We start from the raw sequence: 17,568 nt of genomic DNA on the forward strand, positions 1-17,568 counted from the left end.
TAGGCTCTCTGCAGTTTGTACACCATCATCATGAGGACACCCAACATAAGAGTACCTGTCTTCAGAAAAGGAGCAACGCCCTTAGCAGAACTGACATAGCACCGACATCAACAAAGCACTCTCCTCCATCAGACTGAAAATAGGGCACCCTCCACTGTCTGTTTTCATCATGACATAGAAACTAAGAGCCTGCTGAGGCAATGACCATGCTGTAATGCTCACTATAGCCCCAGTGCTTGCACAGGGCCTGCTGAAGGAGTTCGAATCAGTGAATTTTCTAAGCAGCCTGACTAGCGCCAAACCTCCATTTTGCACACCACCCTCAAATCTATAGTTGCACGTGGTTTGAGCTCATTTGCATCTCGGAAAGTTCTACATTTAGCTCTTCAATTTGCTTCCTTGTCAACTAGAAATCACAACTCGCGAGGCAAAAGAGAGCTTTAGGAAACAGGGGCTTGCCTGCCAGCGTCCATATTTAGAGCTGCAGGATTTTTCACGTTCGTTCTTTCATCTAGCAGGAATCAGGAAACCGGGTTCTAATTATGAGGCTTCTCTGTTGCGTGCCCATACGCAAGATCCCAACCCAAATGTTCTTGGACAATTTATTCAGTTTCCCCAGGAGTCACAGAAGAGACAGTTTCTAAGGGTCCTTCCAAAAGTGACCTCAGGAATTTCTTGTTCACTGGATCTAGCATGCTTCTCCACTCATGCCTTCACTGAAAATCTTTTTGAAGGATCTTACTCAGGTCTGTAATGGCGACAATGTTACCCAAGAAGGTAAAGGAAAAAAATTCTCATCTCATCACCTTCTTGAGCCCCATGTTGTCTGCATAAGAATGATGAACAGTTGCCTCTCTGATGGGCTGCTGGTGGCCCTCAGGGTCCTCAGCTCATTCATGCCTTATTTAAATGTACTGATGACCTACTAGGTGCTGGACACTGTCCAAGGCACAAATGACAGTAAACAAAGGGGAGGCAAATCCCTGTCTTCCTAAAGCTTAAATGGATGAAGTATGGGAGTGGGGAAGGAAAGTGGACTTGCAGACAGGGTGGCTGTGGGCCCTCTTGCCAGGAATGCATCTTCAGAGCAGGGATCTCCACCTGAGCATCACTGACATGGTAAGCATGTGAGCACTTCCTTGCAAGGGACTGCCCTGTGCATTGAAGGATGCTCAACTGCATTTGTACCACTCAGCCACTTGATGCCAACAGCACCTCTACTCCCAGCTGTGACAACCAAAAATGTCCACACATGGCCTCTGGGACAGGTAGCACAAATGTCCCGGGCAAAACAGCACTGGCTTCATTCCTGAGAAAGGGAAGGAGGGAGGGAGCTGCACAAAGATCCAGAAGGATTTTTGCAGTCAGTAAAGGTAGAGGAATGAACAAGAATAGCCCATACACTTCCTTGCTGCAAGGTACATCTAACAAACAAACACCCTCTGTGATTAAACCTCAGCCAGCATGGACAACATGAGAGAGGTTTGTGAAAGACAAGAAGGGGATCCACATTGTTTGTGAGGTGAGAAATTAGTTTTTAAAAAAGTCACGTTTAGGCTGAGAGTAGATGCATGAAGGGGTTGAGTTAGGGTAAGGGAACAGGTGCAACAGCCTTGAAATGTACTGTGATATATTTAATGAATTGGAGGGAAGATGCCTAATGTGAGGATTGGGAAATAAGGTGGGGGCTGCAGATGGGACTGGTGGAGTACCGGGGGCCTGGCAGAGCTGGCCAAGACGTGGGTCTCTTGTGACAAGCAATGGGATCTCCTGAAAAGGTTGTAAGCAAGAAAGTACTATGATCCCTGGTGTTCTGGATTCCAAAGGTCTTCCAAAACAACACCAATTCCTTTACTTTAACAGCCATGTGACCTTGATTAAACTCCTTTACAAGCCTGGGCCTCAGCTCTCCCATCTTAACATGCAACAGCAATCCTGTGCACTCCACAAGTTTCTTGTGAGCATCAAATGAGACAATATCTACAGAACATTTGAAACTGGCTTGTATTCTCAAAAAGACCATGTCTAGGCTCACAGCAGGCTTCTTCTTCCACAAATGTAAGCTTTTCTTTCTCCCCTTTGTCTCACCAGAGCAAGATTCCGCAAGCACTGTGCCTTCACAGCCAACTTTCTCTCTCTCTCTCTCTCTCTCTCTCTCTGTTTCCTACTGCCCCTGGAACATCTAACTCAGGCCCTGCACGTCAAAACTCATTGCAACACCTGGCTGCCGACTTCTCAGCATGTCTGGACTTCATATTCCCCATAAACAGACTTGAACTGCAGCAAATATTTGGCTTAGAAATCAATGTCAAAGAGTTCTGTGTACTTCAGTACTTTAAGGTCCCACATTTGCATGTTAACCTTTAGGCCTATCTTTGGACTATTTCCTAGAACAATTAACTCTAAATCTTGAGGACCAGCAAACCAACCCTCAAACACAACACACACACACAATATACTGCTTCTTCATATGTCATACAATGTCGAAAAAATTCCTCTGCCAGGGCAGGGCCACTTCGTATAGCACATAAGATTAAGCTACCACCTGCAATGCCAGCATTCCATGGGATCACCAGCTCAAGTCCTAACTGTGCCCGTTCAAGCCTATCTCCCTGATAATTTGCATGTAAAAGCAGAAAATGGCCCAAGTAGTTCGGTCCCTGTTACCCACATGGAGAACCAGATGGAGTTTCAGGTTCCTGGATTCAGTCTGGCTCAGCCCTCGTCACTGTGACCATTTGGAGAGTGAATCAACAAATGGAAGATCCCTGTCTCTCTTCTTTTGCTATAACTCTGCTATCAATCAGGTAAGCAAATCTTAAGAAGAGTTTCTCTGCCTATATGGCAGAGGATCACCTATACAGCAATTCATGACCTAGATAATTTCTACTAGTCAACCTTTGCAGCAGCTTCCTGCTAATCACTGTTTGTCCTCACCACAAATTCCTCTTTGACACCACCATGATCTTCCCAGGCATGGTAGATAGATTTGCTTTGGGGATACAATTCCATCCTGCTCAGCTCAGAAGGCCAGTCCCTACTCAGCTCAGGGCATTAAGCAGTTGTTATTTCATCACCCAGTCAGGATCTGTTGAAGGGGTCAACACCCACAAAGCAATGTCACAAACAGCCTCGCGTCTGTCTTCAGTTATCTGTCCACAAAACTGGTCAGATCAACACACAGGTGGCAGACACACGAGCAATCTGAGGCTCACAGAGCATAAACACACGGTGAAAGCCAACACCCAAGCCATGACCTACGCAACACTTTCTAACTCCCAGTTGCTGATTTCTGCTTTCAATGACTTTATTTACCAAATTCATTTTAAAAAAGACCTAAAATGCACAACAAATATATTCAACAAAAATGCACCAATCATTGTCGACCTGCTCCAGGACTTAGTATTGCCACAACAATATGAGAAGAGTAACACTAACAAATAATTATTGAGTCTTTTCTCTGGGCCAGGCAGTGTGCTGGGTAAGCCCCTTTCTAAAACTGATTTGTTCATTCTTACAAGATGCCAACTGAGTAAGATACTGCTATTTACAATTTATAGCTAATGAGAAAATGTTTGAGTCACTTTAGCAAAGCTACTTAACTAATATTTAATAAAGGGAACACTGAAATTTATACCTTTGTAATGGTTAATGTGTCAACTTGAAATGGTATGTATCAACTTGACTGGGCCATAGGATGACCAGGCATTTGGCTAAACATTATTCTGGATGTGTTTTCTACCTGGATCAGTGGACTAAACAAAGTACATCAGCCCCGTCCACACGAGTGAGCATCAGCTCAATCATTTGAAGGCTTGAACAGCACAAGACTATTGAGTAAGAAGCGGTAACTGCCTTCCTGCTTGAACGGAAGCATCAGTCTTCCGTCTATGGCTATACTATATCTCACCCCATTGGGTATCCCAGCTCTCAGATCCTTGGCTTCCCAAGACCTCCATCGCTGACTGTAAAATGTCCTGCTTGTTAGCTGCCATAGTCACACGAACAATAATGCCTTTATTGGTTTTGTTTTCCCGGAGATACCTGAGTAGCAAGGTGCCATGTGCCAAAGCCCTGGTAGGCTACCATTCTCTATAACAAGCCCACACACAACTTCTCTTTACTCCAGATAGAGAGGAGACTTTTATTAAGAATAGTATGACCAGAGAAGGTCTCCCCAAGAGGCCACTGAACTTATCTGGACAATAAGACGCTGGACTTTATGCTAGGTATATGCTTGCAATGAAGGAATCTCAACTGAACTTGAACTGTGGTTATGCAGCAAGGTGGAGGAATCCACCATGGGGGGAGGGGTATCCGAGGGGTGGGGGGAATCCCCAGTGCCTATAAAACTGTATCACATAATACAATGTTAATAACAATTTAAAAAAAAAGGAAAAAAAAAGAATAGTATGTAGAAGAAACTCACTCAAACATTTTCCAAGTTTGTTCCAACATATCAGAAGCAGTGTGTTTTTTATTTTCCTGCCTATATTTCAAGAAATACAAGCAGAGACAGCTTGGATTTTCAGGGTCATGGTTAGCCTTGTATCACCCATATTCTACATGGGTGACCTTGGGTAAGTCATTTCATCTCTCTGAGAAAAAGAATAGTGCACATTTCTTCTGATGTCAGATGTGGACTTAAACCCGTGAGCCCCAAAACACTTTGATGTTTACATCAGACGGTGTACTGATTATTCTAATCTCATTGTTTCTAACACCATAAAAAATGTTGGCAAGCAAAGGACACTACTGGCTTCAGGACCAATGCACCATACAAACGAGATACCAACTCTGGTCCATCTGATTCTCATTCAGCCATCTTAACTGCAAGACCAAGAGCAATGTTGAAGCAATAAAGTAAATTACAATGCACAATTGGAGAAGTTGGGAGAGCAAGCTGAGCACCAAAGAGAGCAATCATATATACTGCAACAAATTAAAACTCACACACACAAAGTCGAAGTGTAAAGAAAGGAAACCGAAGGCCACTGAAATCCCTTTAGCAATGCTATTTAATAAAGCAAATTCCACTTTCTATAAAATTCCAATCAACTGGGATTTGGACCACATGGAAGCAATTAAAGACAGCTAGCATTTACAGAAAATGCCAAAACCAAGGACAGACACGAGGACTCCGTAGCACAAGGTCATTCTTAGATCACTGCCGTCAAACTGCAGGGCATAGAACTGTGGAAAATCTTGTACCAGTGGCACAGGCTGATGCCAGCCAGAGAAGCCATCTCCCAAAGCCAACTCTGCTTTGTCTTTTTGCTGAAATACAAAGAAAGGCAGCTTTGGTCAAAGCTCCAAGTGAGGACAGCCTCCGTGGGTGGTCATTCAGGCTTTCTGTGATTTAATGAGGAGAAAATGCCACGTCTGGCTTTACTCTGTTTGGCCTTACTGAGGACTTGGTGCCATTCTTTACACAGCATTTGATCATTTGTGGGGCTCCCCCTTCCTGGCCATGCACAGACAGGGTGATTTTCATGTTGACCCATGTCCCTAAGAGCACAGCTGGGTAGGTCACTCTGATGACTTGGCACGACTGCAGCTTATGAGGCACACTGTTTCTCAGTCTCAATGTGCTTTCCAGAAGAGAGATCTTTGTGAACACCATGGAACTGGGGGAGCTCCAATGACGATGTCCACCATGCTGTCCATCTCCATCCAGACGCTTACCTCAGGTCCAAGTTACCTACGTCACCAATTATACATATATTTGTTGGCAGGTTTAATTTTTCTCCTTCTCCAACTTCTCCTTAAATTTTGCCCTTTTACTTGTTTATCCCCGTGTTTCTAACTGCTCTCACAACTCCTGGCACCAAAAGACCCATTTAATAATACCAACAGAAGGAATAAATAAAATGGTGAGTTGTTTGGGGTTTCTCAATCTTTTGAAACACTCCTTTAGCCAAGAAGGATTTATTTCATTGTTCATTCTTTCAACATTTGTGAAGTGCCAAATATATTCCAAGAGTAGGGTACACAGTGATGAATTAAATCTGATCTCTGCCCACAAGGAACTGATAGTGGAGAGAGAGAGAGAGAGAGAGAGAGAGAGAGAGAAACAGACTTCAATGTTGCAATGTAATGACAGGTGAGAAACGTGTTAGGGCACAAAGGAGAAGCTAGGGCTTAACAGTGGGTGGTGACGCCAGGTCAGGGGTTTGGGTCACACTCTGGAGCTCAAAAGTCCTCACTGTTATGTGTGTGAGAGTATTGTTGCCTAAGACGTCTATAACAAATGACCACATGCTGGTGGTTTAAAATAACAAACTTCTTTTCTCATAAGCACTAGGGTGTAGAACTCCTGAATAAAACTGTCAGCAGGGTGGGTTTCTTCTGAGAGCTTTGAGAAAGAGCTTGTTCTATGCCCTCTTGCCAGCTCCTGGAAGTAGCTGGCAGTTCTGGACCTCCGCTGGCTTGCACAGACATCACTCCATACACAGCATTTCTCTGTGTTTTCTTCTTGAAAGGACCCTGGCTCTTGGACCTTATCATAACGCATAATTCCTTTAAAGGCCTGTTTTCCAGGTAATGTGATATTCTGAGACTCCACATGGATACAAATTTGGGGAGAACATTACTCAGTCCAGTATAACTGGCTGTAACTTACTCTTTGCTTCCAGAAAAGATACTTACTCTTAGGAGTATCAGCTGTGAGATGGTTTAATATGTCCAAATCGTATTCTCCACCAAGCATGTGGGCGTGCTAAAGTCTGAGGAGTGACCCACATACTTTTTCTCCTGACTAATTCAATCGAATACACTTACCACAGTTAGAGACACACAGAATGTGCTTACGATATATTCTTCAGATTATACTGGGAAGATTAAAATACCCAACGTGCAACTAATGTAATTCTGAGAAGGAAATACTGGATTGGGGAGTCAGGGGAGAAACACATTTCATTGCACGGTCTCCCAATCTTCAGCTACGATAAACCTCACCTCCTTGTTAGCCACTTGGTGTAAAAGAATTTCTCTCTCTTTTATTTAGTCTCAGCCCATTTTTCTCACACTGTTTATTGCTAAGAATAATTGTTTTTGCCTGCGTTTGTGCAGATCATTTGTCTTCTGTTCTTGGAGCTGTGTGGGGGCCCTTTACTAAGCTCCAACCCCAGCACCTGAATGAGACAATATTCTTTATAAAATTTGTTAAATGAATAAGCAAATAAATCCCACTAAAGTCAACGAAAATGTTGCCATATTTTCATTTTAAAAGTGTAAAGAAACAGGTTCAGATTGTACATTTGGAGAAAAGAATGATAAGAAGTATAAATTATTTCAAACAATTTTTGTTACTGGAACAAACACAAGTGGTCTTAAACATTGGAAAAAAACATGTATGATGGAAAAAAATTATATACGTATTTCATTTAAAAAAGAGAGAATAATTATCTTTTAATTCTATTTTCCACAAACTTTTCACAAGTTAGAAACTGCAAGGATTTGGCACATCACCAAGAGCAGGGGCCACCTGGTGCCTGGCATTCAGGGACAACATTCCTCAACAATGTGTCTGTTCCACAAAGCTGATAGAAGAGTAGTAAAAGCAACAGAGGGAAACGGATTTGTCTCTGTCATCCTTGCTTCTTGATTTCTTGGTCTTAAGGCTGGTTAACCACCCAAGAACCCTAAAGATTAGTCTCTTAAAAGTGACTTTTAAATATACAAGGACACAGCCACAGAGTCCATGGTTCTTCTACAAGTTAATTGTCTGCGATTCTTTCAACTTCACCTAAAAGGACAGTTTCCTGTCTTCCCACCATACTCAAGATACAGGGCAGACCTGAAGTCCAAGCTGGTAAACCGCCACCTAGTGTTTCTCCCGGATGGATAACAGAATGCCAGGCCGACTCTGCTTAGATAGCCTATTTCATTTCCTATAAAGCCATAACAGGGTTCAGAGGACACATTTGCTTCAAAATGGACAGATTTTTAAATGAGAGTGATTTCAAGAAAATCAGGCTTCCTGTGGTGCACTTAGGGAGGAATGGGAAATTGCATAACCACTGCTCATCTCAGCAGCCCGAGGAGTCCTGCCAGCGGGCAGTGCAAGTTCAAATCCCAGGCCTGGAGCCAAGTTCTGCAAAGAGGCTCCTCCACCCAGCTCACAACCCCCCACAGTCAGACGGCCCAGCAAACTCATTTGTTCCATCATGTTGTGCTCGAAAAAAGAACACAGAAAAGAGAGAAAGTGAGCTATAAGGAAAGAGCAGTTGTATTGAAATTATCCTCCACTGAGTTATAAGGAACCAATGAGATAAGGATCAAACGGCATTGGCCCTGGAGCCAGGTTCTGTAAGACTAATTGAAAAAAATAGAAAGAATCATAGGCATAAACTTGCAGTCCAACTCTCTCCAAGGACACTGAAACTTTGTTTTGAACTCACATTTATCTGTGTGCTCTTAAGCAACTGCTAAGCTGTGCCATCCCTACTCGTTTCCTAATTTGTTGAATGGGGGTGATGAACACACAGCATCCCCTTAAATAGTTACGATGATTAAATTATGTTGGGATAATGCACGGAATGCTCCATCATGACGGCTACGATGATTTTTCATTCAACAAATAGCAACTGGCTCTCAGTACATAGCTAACTCCACTTCATGTGACCAGGACACAGTAAGAAAGGAAAGCCACTGAGCTGCTGATGCTCCTGAAGACCAAAAGAGAGGCAGACACAAAAACACACATCCGTAAGTTCTCTTGATTATAGTTACGGCAAAAAAGGGTGCATAAGACTGCACAGTAAGTTGCTCACAGACCATGACCTGGCACTCAGCTTACAGATTTCTGGGTTTTTACAGTTCCTTTACACCACGCTGCCTTCCACATCTGTGTGAGACAGCTGGTCCAAGGTGCAAGAACAGGCTGTGTTAGCAGATGTCCCCGCTCCCTGCTGTCTGTAAGCCACTTATGGGCGTCATTTGGTCCAGTGAGATAGAGTATACTTAGGCCAACTCTGGATCAGAATGGCAAAAACCAAACCAAAAACAGCCAAAAAGACCTTCAAATGTGTGAGAGGCAAAGAGCACAGGTTCCTGATTCAAACAGTGTTTACAACTTTGAGAATTCATGGAGCCTCTTTAAACCTCAGTTTACCCAGCTGTAGCTTGGGACTGGGCTTTATCCCTTCACAAATTTGGTTTAGGAATTGAAAAAGAACACATATTTATAACATTAGTGTAATAATGCACATCGTAAATAACCAGTTATTATTAGGGAGAAGAGAGGCAAGTTCAAAATATAGCTTACGTATCTTTTATGTTCAGAATCCCCCAGTACCTTTCCAAGCAATCCAGAGCAAAAGGCAAAGTCTTTGCAACAGTGTGCCAGGCTCTCCATCAACCATCTGCTCACTGCCACATTGCTCATCTCCTTATTATCTAATGTAGCTAGGTCGGAAGGTAGGTCTGCATGAGCTGGAAGTCTCTGAAAGCCCCACATTTAACACCATCTTTCTACTTGTCAATCACAACAACCCCTTTCCCAAGATGCACCTGCCTCATTCAGGATTTAAAGGGGCACATCATGAAAATATGGATGCTTAGCTCCATGTGGTATCTAGGGAGGCATCACAAAAATCATAAATGTAGAAGCACCACCCATACCTCACTCATAAATGAAGCCAACATGGGGGGTCTCTCTCTCTGTGTCTCTCTCTCCCTCCTCCCACCTCTTCTCCCTTCAGACAATCCTCTGGCTCACCCATGATGGGTGTTTCTCCATTCACTCACTTGTGAATATGTGTTTTCTGTCACTGTTAAGTAAATCCTGTTTCTACTTGTATACTTATGCAAATGTCTGCACTTAGAATGCTAGTCTTTGTGAGACAAGAATCCGGAGTAGAATTAACACACCCATGCCCAAATCATATTAGCAAGCCAGTTATGAGTTTGAAAAAAGTATGTCCCCAGAAATGGCAGTGGCTGAATGAGTGTAAATCATTCACTTTGGCTGGAAGCAGTGGCTGGAGACGCTGCCTGGGTAGTATCTCCCACCCTTCGCCTTCATCCATGTATTGCTTTGGCCTACTCACAATGGGTATTTCCCTGTGTTGAGCAAATCACTCTTATGCACATGAATGTTCACTTTCTCATCTTTGTATAAAATTTATCATCAGTTTGTGCATCTTACACATGTTTGCACTTACCAAACTTCTCCTGTGGAGCAGAGATGGCTAAAGCAGAGTGAACCAAGAATGCTGTGCTTTTACTTGAGCCATGGTTTGCTCGTTCTCTCCATTGTGAATCTTGAGTAGAAATCTTGCCCAGACAATAAACTTCAAAATTCTCACCACACTACTCATGGATTGCCGGGGTCCAATTCCAACCAGCCATGGTAACCCAACAATCTCACACCTTCCTACTCTGTCAACAATTATATTCCCCCCACTGTTATATAAACTACACCATTTTTTATTCTCTTAAAGTATGCACAGTGACAAAAGTAACCCATTCAGTTGTATGTGGACATTCTGGCTCCCAGAATTTGCTGTGCCTCCATTTACTAGGCTTTACTCTAGAGCCGGCATTTAGCCCATTGGTTAAGATGCACATAGAGCTTGGAGGACCTGGGTTTGCCTCCTAGTTGCAGCTCCTGAGTTTTGCTTCCTGCTAATGCAGATCTTGGGAGATAGCAGTGAGGATCCAAGTAAATGGATCCTTGCCACCCATGGAGCTGACCTGGACTCAATACCCACTACCCATCTTTGATCCAGTTCAGCCATGGCCACCAAAGCCAGCTGGGGTGTGAATGAGCATATAAGAGCTCTTTCACCCTGCCCACCTCTCACTCCCTGTCCAGTAAATAAATACATATTTAAAAAAATTTTTTTGTCCCACACACTGTACTAATTCATTACATTGAATGGGAATTACTTTTATAATTGAGGAAATCATGATTTTTAAACTGTTAATACCAGCATGTAAAGATATTTATAACAGCAAATGAAAGAAGTTTGGTGCCAAATAAGATATGAAAATATACATGCATATTAAATGATTCACATTTTTATAAAAATAAAGGACATTTTAAGCTGGGAAGAGATTCTTTTGATGTTTAAAAACAAAAAGCGATAAAAAGAAATGATCTGATTCAACTCCTTTCCTAGCCCTCTTGTCTGTGCCAACCAATTGGCTCTGAGAACAGGCCCCTGTGTGTCTCTCTGCTCAAGCAAGTATTTGCCTACGTATGTCCATGTCTACAAGAAGACTAAAAATTCACCCTATGTAGGACTACATTTTTATGCCCCGGCTCCCAATTCCCAATGTGCAGGAGATTCCCGGTCAGTGAATATGCACTGGGGCTCCCTAAGCACCAGGGAGACTTTCAGAGCTCACGATTAGTTCCCTGCCCAGAGACTGCAGCCAGCACAAGCCACTGCCTGCCTGTTCAGGTCACTTTCTGAGTCCAAGTTCTCCTGCAGGCCAAGTCAGAATGGAGGAAGACAGGGGTCACCTCCTCAGGACAATCAGCTGGGAAACAGGCTTCGTGGGAGGGTGGAAGCTTTGTCCTTCTGAGCCAGTACCCATTCAAGCACCAAAGACAGGCCTGAACGCCACAGGGAAGTATTGCCCACTGGGGCTACTACATCAGGGCAAAAACAGAAAAAGCAATGTTCCGTAACATTCCAGTGATAAGCAGCTCTAGCCAAGCCTGGGGAGTGGCAGCCAAAAACTACATGACAGATAGATACACGGAGTAGTGTGCACATGGTTGCTGGCTGCTTGCAGGCTCACCCTGCGCATCCTGCTTTGTTCCCTCCCCTAGCTGCACGTCCACACCCAATGAGCAAATTACCCACACATCACTGAGAAAGCTTAGCTCCAGCACCATTTCTCAAGGAATCCCCACTTGAGGGTCTGTTCCTGGAATCACATTTAAGCAGTTTTGCTTATCCAGAAAGGTTAAAAACTCTCACGACCCCCAAACCAGCTTCATTTTTCTCCTTAAGTTTGAAAAGCCAAACTCCAGGGACTTTCTCCAAAATGAATTATGCACAAGATGTGATAAGAAGAGATTCCACCTGCTGCTAAGGGACTCGCCTTAGAAAAATGTAATCAGATATTCATTTCCTGATATTAACAACCACTAAAAGGGAGCTCTGATTTCTGGAACAAATACTTTTAGAAGAAAGCTTAAATGTATGCATTTTCATTGAATGTCTTCCAGGCCTGAATGGAACCAACAACTCAACAATGGCGGGACCCAAAGGCTTGTCTCCCACTCGGCAGGAATCTCATTTCTCCAGTTTCCAGGGAACTGGCCATGGCTGCAGGAGGCCTCCTTCTGAGCCCCAAAAGTTGTTCTTCTGAATGCTTATTTGTTTACAGTCTGTCTTGGTCTAACTCGCACGTGAACGCCACAGGGTGAGCGATTTCATCTGCTGTGCTCACCTCTGGATGCCGGAGCCTAGACTTCTTGCCTAACACTTGGTGACTCCCATGCACACTTGTCTTGTTTACAAATTAGTCCTACAAAGGATTAATTTTGTGTCTTCCTAGTGGAGCGTACATGCACAGATAAACATAGGCTCAAGCAGAGAAACAAGGTAGAGTAGGTAATCAGAATCAAATGTCTGGTACAGACACTGAGGGCTGGCGGGAGAGAGGAAGTAGGCTGGCTAAGTCCCTTGAGTGCTCCATTTCTCTCTCTCCCTCTCTCTCTCCCTCTTGTTCTGTGTCAATTGCTCAGTAGTGTCATAAGCCTTGGAACAGCTGGGGACTCCTTAAATGCCAGTCTTCCAACTTGGAATCAACATGTGTGCCTTTCAGAAGGCAGCTGCACCTGCATCTCCTTCACTCTTAGCAGACCCCAGACCCTGCACAGTGGACCTCGAAATCTGCTGTGACTGTGCTCCAGCCACTAGCAGGGAGACCATCCCTCCCTCCTCCTCTCAGCTCTTAGCCTTCAGCAAGGGAGTCAAGGCCCTTCTCCCATCTCAGCTACCCACATAAAGGCAGCATGGATGTCAAAAGAGAAGGTTTGCTGGGTGGGATTTTCAAATGCCCAAGTGGCCTTTTCCACAGAGGCTCTACAGGGTGGCATCTGTCCAGGTCTCTCACTGGGAACCAAGTGAAACTGGGAGCTACTGAGGTTCTCAAGGAGCCACCTGACTCTGGAGCGGCTAACACCTCTGCTGGGATTCCAGTACTCAGTACCATGCCTGGCACAACAGCATTGCTAGATGAACGAATGGTTGAAGGCAGTGGAAAGCAGTAGCTCAGAGTGTGCCCTTAGCTCAGGCCAAGGGGCACTGGCAACAGGCAAGTTTATTGGCTGGATTTTGTCTCTACCTCTGGAGACCAAAGGCAGCAAGGGTGCAATGACACAATTAACTCCTTCCTGTTGGGCTGCTGGTGTGGGGAAAGCAAGCAGCCCCCTCCCCAGCCCCCAGCAGCAAGGTGATTACACTGACAATAGGGGGTCCCCAAAGCCGCCAAGCCGGATTTCATTTTGGAATGAGCTATATGCTTTTTTTTTCCTGCTGCTCCAGCAGCAGCAGCAGTAGCAGCAGATTTACTCTCCTAATTATGTTTGGCTTTGGTTAAATTAGTTTGCATTCCCCAAGCACACACTGGCTGGAGGAGGGGCTGCAGGCAGCAGAAAGGGGTGGCCAGAGAAGATGCCACGAGGGTGGAAGGGGGAATCTTTCATGAGGATGATGATGGGGGCAGCAGAACAACCACACAGGGATTGCCAGGTGCAGGACAGCTGCAACCCTGCGGTCCCAGCCATGGCGGAAGAAAGTTATGTTCTGTTTAGTGTTTATATTCACTCCTTCATTTACTCATACCGCAAACGCTTAGCGAGTGCCTATAGTGAGTCAGACATCAAATTAGGAGGTGGAGGAAACCAGGCCAATAATATGCCTTGGTCTCAAGTCTTGGAACAGAGTGAGAGTGAGTCTTTATTGGAGGCAGGAGCCTTGAACAGCACTAACAGAATCAAACAAAATTGCCCGGTGTATATTTAGTCAGCACTCAGTACATTCCACACACTTGCAAAATGCTGCATTCAAGGGTCATAGGGAAACCTATGAGATGGGCATGGCTAGCCCCATTCTACAGATGAGAAATCAAGGCTCAGAGTTTCAAACAGCTGCTTACATTGCAGATAACCTTCCCTGTAACGTCCACCCCATAACATTAAACACGGAATTCTTACCAAAAACAGGTGTTTCACAGCAGCATTGACTAGTCCTGTTATGCAGACTTGGACTCAGAGAAGCTGGTTGGCTTAGCCAGCATAGAAGATCCAGTAAGGGGTGAAGGCAGGATTCAAACTCAGGCCTGTATGAGTGTGAGGCCTTGCTGGCGCCTCAGCACATAATGCAGAATTAGCTGAGAAAGCTCACGGAATTCTCTCCTTGACCACCAGGATGGAAAGTTCCAGGGGTCTGAAAGTGCTGTACTCACAGCCCAGGAAGTATAAGTTCTCCTTTGAGATGTCCAGCTAGTCTTGCAGATAAACTAGTGTTAAGCTTGAGGCTTGGAGAAGTTTTATTTGGGAATGAACCAGGACTAGAGCAACGTGCTAATTCTAACACTGTTGAAGCAATCTAACAATGTAAGCAATGCAGCATTTCAGGCTTGTGGTTAGATGCAGGGAATACACACACACACACACATACACACACACACACACACACACACACACACACACACACACACACACACACACAACCCCTGGCCCTTCCTTGGGTTCCTGCCTGTCCAATAGACTCCTACTTTCAAGGAATACCAACTGCCTGTCTCCAGTAATCTACTTGCACTAATGACCTGTCATTATCAACTGCTGGGGCAACATTCTCTACTCATATCCAAGCCAGTATCGCTTGCCACCACAGCAGAGAAGGGCATTTTATTATTTCCATGACAAAATCTGTTCTTTGTGCTTTAATACCTTGCCTATTTTCCCCTTTTGTAGTGAACTCAGATCTAAGAAGGGGATTGTCAAATCGGGATTTTTTTTTTTAAACCAAAGCCATTACAAACAGAAGCAGCTGCTTTTGATTTATAAACACTGTAATCTTCCCCAGGCCTTAGGTACTTTTTGACAACATCCAGATCAGAACCAATTTAATTTTGAAAGATAGCTAATCAAGTAATTTGCTGTAGCACCTCTCTTGTTCTCCCTGCTGAAGGGGGCTGGGAGCCTCATCTGGAGATACCAGTTCTTTATTGAAAATTACAAATTGACCCTTCAGGGATCATATAGTGCTTACCTATAATCTCCAGAATAAAAGATAATTTCTATATGTGCATTTTACCAACCAGCTTGAGCATTTCTGAATGCCATGTGGAGTGGTATGAATTTACCTGCTGGAAGTTTAAAACTCTGAGCATGGCTTTATACAGAGCAGAGCGTTTCTCCAGAACACCCTAAAATCTACAAGGGTAGATGCTTCAAAATATTGTGAGATGCTTAATGTACATGGCGGTCTCTACCTGTAGGATCCCAGCATCCACCTGTAGGATCCCAGCATCCACCTGTAGGATCCCAGCATCCACCTGTAGGATCCCAGCATCCACCTGTAGGATCCCAGCATCCACCTGTAGGGTCCCAGCATCCACCTGTAGGATCCCAGCAAAACGTGTCCAAAAGTTTTCACGGTAACACATTGCATCCTTTTCAGCAGAGTAGGTCTTTAATAACACACATTGAAACAAACATGATTTAATTCCTATTCTCCATAAATTTTTGAAGGACCCTATATACTCTAAATGAGAAAGAACTTGGTAGATTTGAGAATTCTGCAAATTGTGTGATCATTAAAGTTACCCTCAGTTTTTAATTTTTTTTGTATTTCTAAGTTTTTAAAGATTTTTTTTTTATTTGAAAGGCAGACTTTACAAAGAGAAGGAGAGGTAGAGGAGGTCTTCCATCTGCTGGTTCACTCCTCAAATAGCTGCGACAGGCAGAACTGGGCTGTTCCAAAGCTGGGAGCCAGGAAATGTTTCCATGTCTCCCACATAAGTAAGTACAGGGGCCCAAGGACTTGGACCATCCTCTGCTGCCTTCCCAGGCCACAAGCAGGAAGCTGAATAGGAAGTGGAAGCATTCGGGACATGAACCAGCACCCATATGGGATGCCAACTCCACAGGACAGAGGATTAGCCCGCTGCACCACTGTGCCAATTCCTTTCCCCTCATTTTTACTTTAAAGGCAGAAGCCTTCCACCTGAACCAGGGGCTTTGGGATGGGATGCGGTCGTCCCAAGCAAAGCTTCCACAGCAGCTAACATCTTCCTTGGGGTTTGTAACCTCTCGAGTTCTGCTGATCATTTACCATAAGACATGAACATTAGCTACTCTTCCAGTGAAGACAGCAAGCAACCCACTGACTGGACTTAACAAGTCCTTACATCCCCACTGTGTACATCACACTGTGCTTAAAGTGCTTTGGAGATGCTTAATCCCCATAAGCACTCAGAACATAGGTCCGCATTTGCTCCCTTAATCTTTTATTCTTTAAATTTGATCTTGCGGGGCTGGCACCTTGGATAAACAGGCTAATCCTCCACCCTGTACCACCTGCATCCCCTATGGTTGCCGCGACAGGAACCCTGGAAATCGGGGAGCCTTCCATACCGACCTGCAGCAATGGGCAGGGACGCCCCAGGTTTCTGGCCGCGAAGCGTGCACAGCTGTGGGCCTTCAGGGCGTGAGGAGCGAGTTCTCCAACCACGGAGCTCAGTGCGCCTCAGTTCTCAGGGACACAGGCTGCAGCCCTCACTGCTCCCTGAAGCCAGGAGTGTGGGGCTCCACCCAGGCTTTCCACCTAAGTGCAGGCAACTAAGGACTTGGGCCATGCTCTGCTGCCTTCGTAGGTGTATTAGCAAGGGGCTGGATTGGAAGTGGAACAGCCAGGACTTGAACCAGCATCCATATGGGATACTGGCATAGCAGGCAGTGCTTTAACTCACTGCACCACGACCCCAGCTCCGGGTTGGCTCCCTACCGGCTGCCCTCCCACCTCCTCACCCAGGCAGCTGGTCTTAGAGCTCAAACATGTTTTAATGATCTATGTTCTGACCACCAGGAAGTCTCACACCCCATCCTAACCAACAGAAGGGCCAGCCTTGAATTTGGCCTTCTGAAGCCATCTGGGAGTGGGAAGGCTTTGAAACAACAACAACAAAAACTGAGAAAGAAAAGAAACAGCTCTTCCGGGAAGACAAGATGGCAGAGGTGGAGCAAAAGAAGAAGTGCACGTTCCGCAAGTTCACCTACCGCGGCGTGGACCTGGACCAGCTGCTGACCTACGCGCAGCTCATGCAGCTGGACAGCGCGCCAGCAGCGGCGGCTGAGCGGGGCCTGCGCAGGAAGCAGCACTCGCTCTCAGGCGGCTGCGCAAGGCCAAGGAGGCGCCGCCCATGGAGAAGCCCGAGGTGCTGAAGACGCTCCTGCGGGGCATGATCGCTGCCCAAGATGGTGGGCACCATAGTCACTGTCTAAACATGACCTCCATCCCCGTATCTTCCTCTCCACGGATCTCATCCCAGGGTGGACTGCCAGGATTATCTGCTACTGTGAATGTTTAAAAGGAA

The 17,568-nt window shown here is 45.0% G+C and overlaps 1 protein-coding gene and 1 pseudogene across 7 annotated transcripts in view; one reads left to right on the forward strand and one right to left on the reverse strand.

Moving 5' to 3' along the window:
- LDB2 (LIM domain binding 2) overlaps positions 1-17,568 on the reverse strand; it is a 333,309-nt gene that overhangs the window by 218,382 nt on the left and 97,359 nt on the right. The window lies entirely within an intron of this gene.
- On the forward strand, positions 17,201-17,562 carry LOC121146722 (annotated as a pseudogene).

This window comes from Ochotona curzoniae, unplaced genomic scaffold (genome assembly GCF_017591425.1).
Source record: "Ochotona curzoniae isolate NIBS_2020 unplaced genomic scaffold, NIBS_Ocur_1.0 scaffold_4505, whole genome shotgun sequence".
NCBI classification, from domain to species: domain Eukaryota; kingdom Metazoa; phylum Chordata; class Mammalia; order Lagomorpha; family Ochotonidae; genus Ochotona; species Ochotona curzoniae.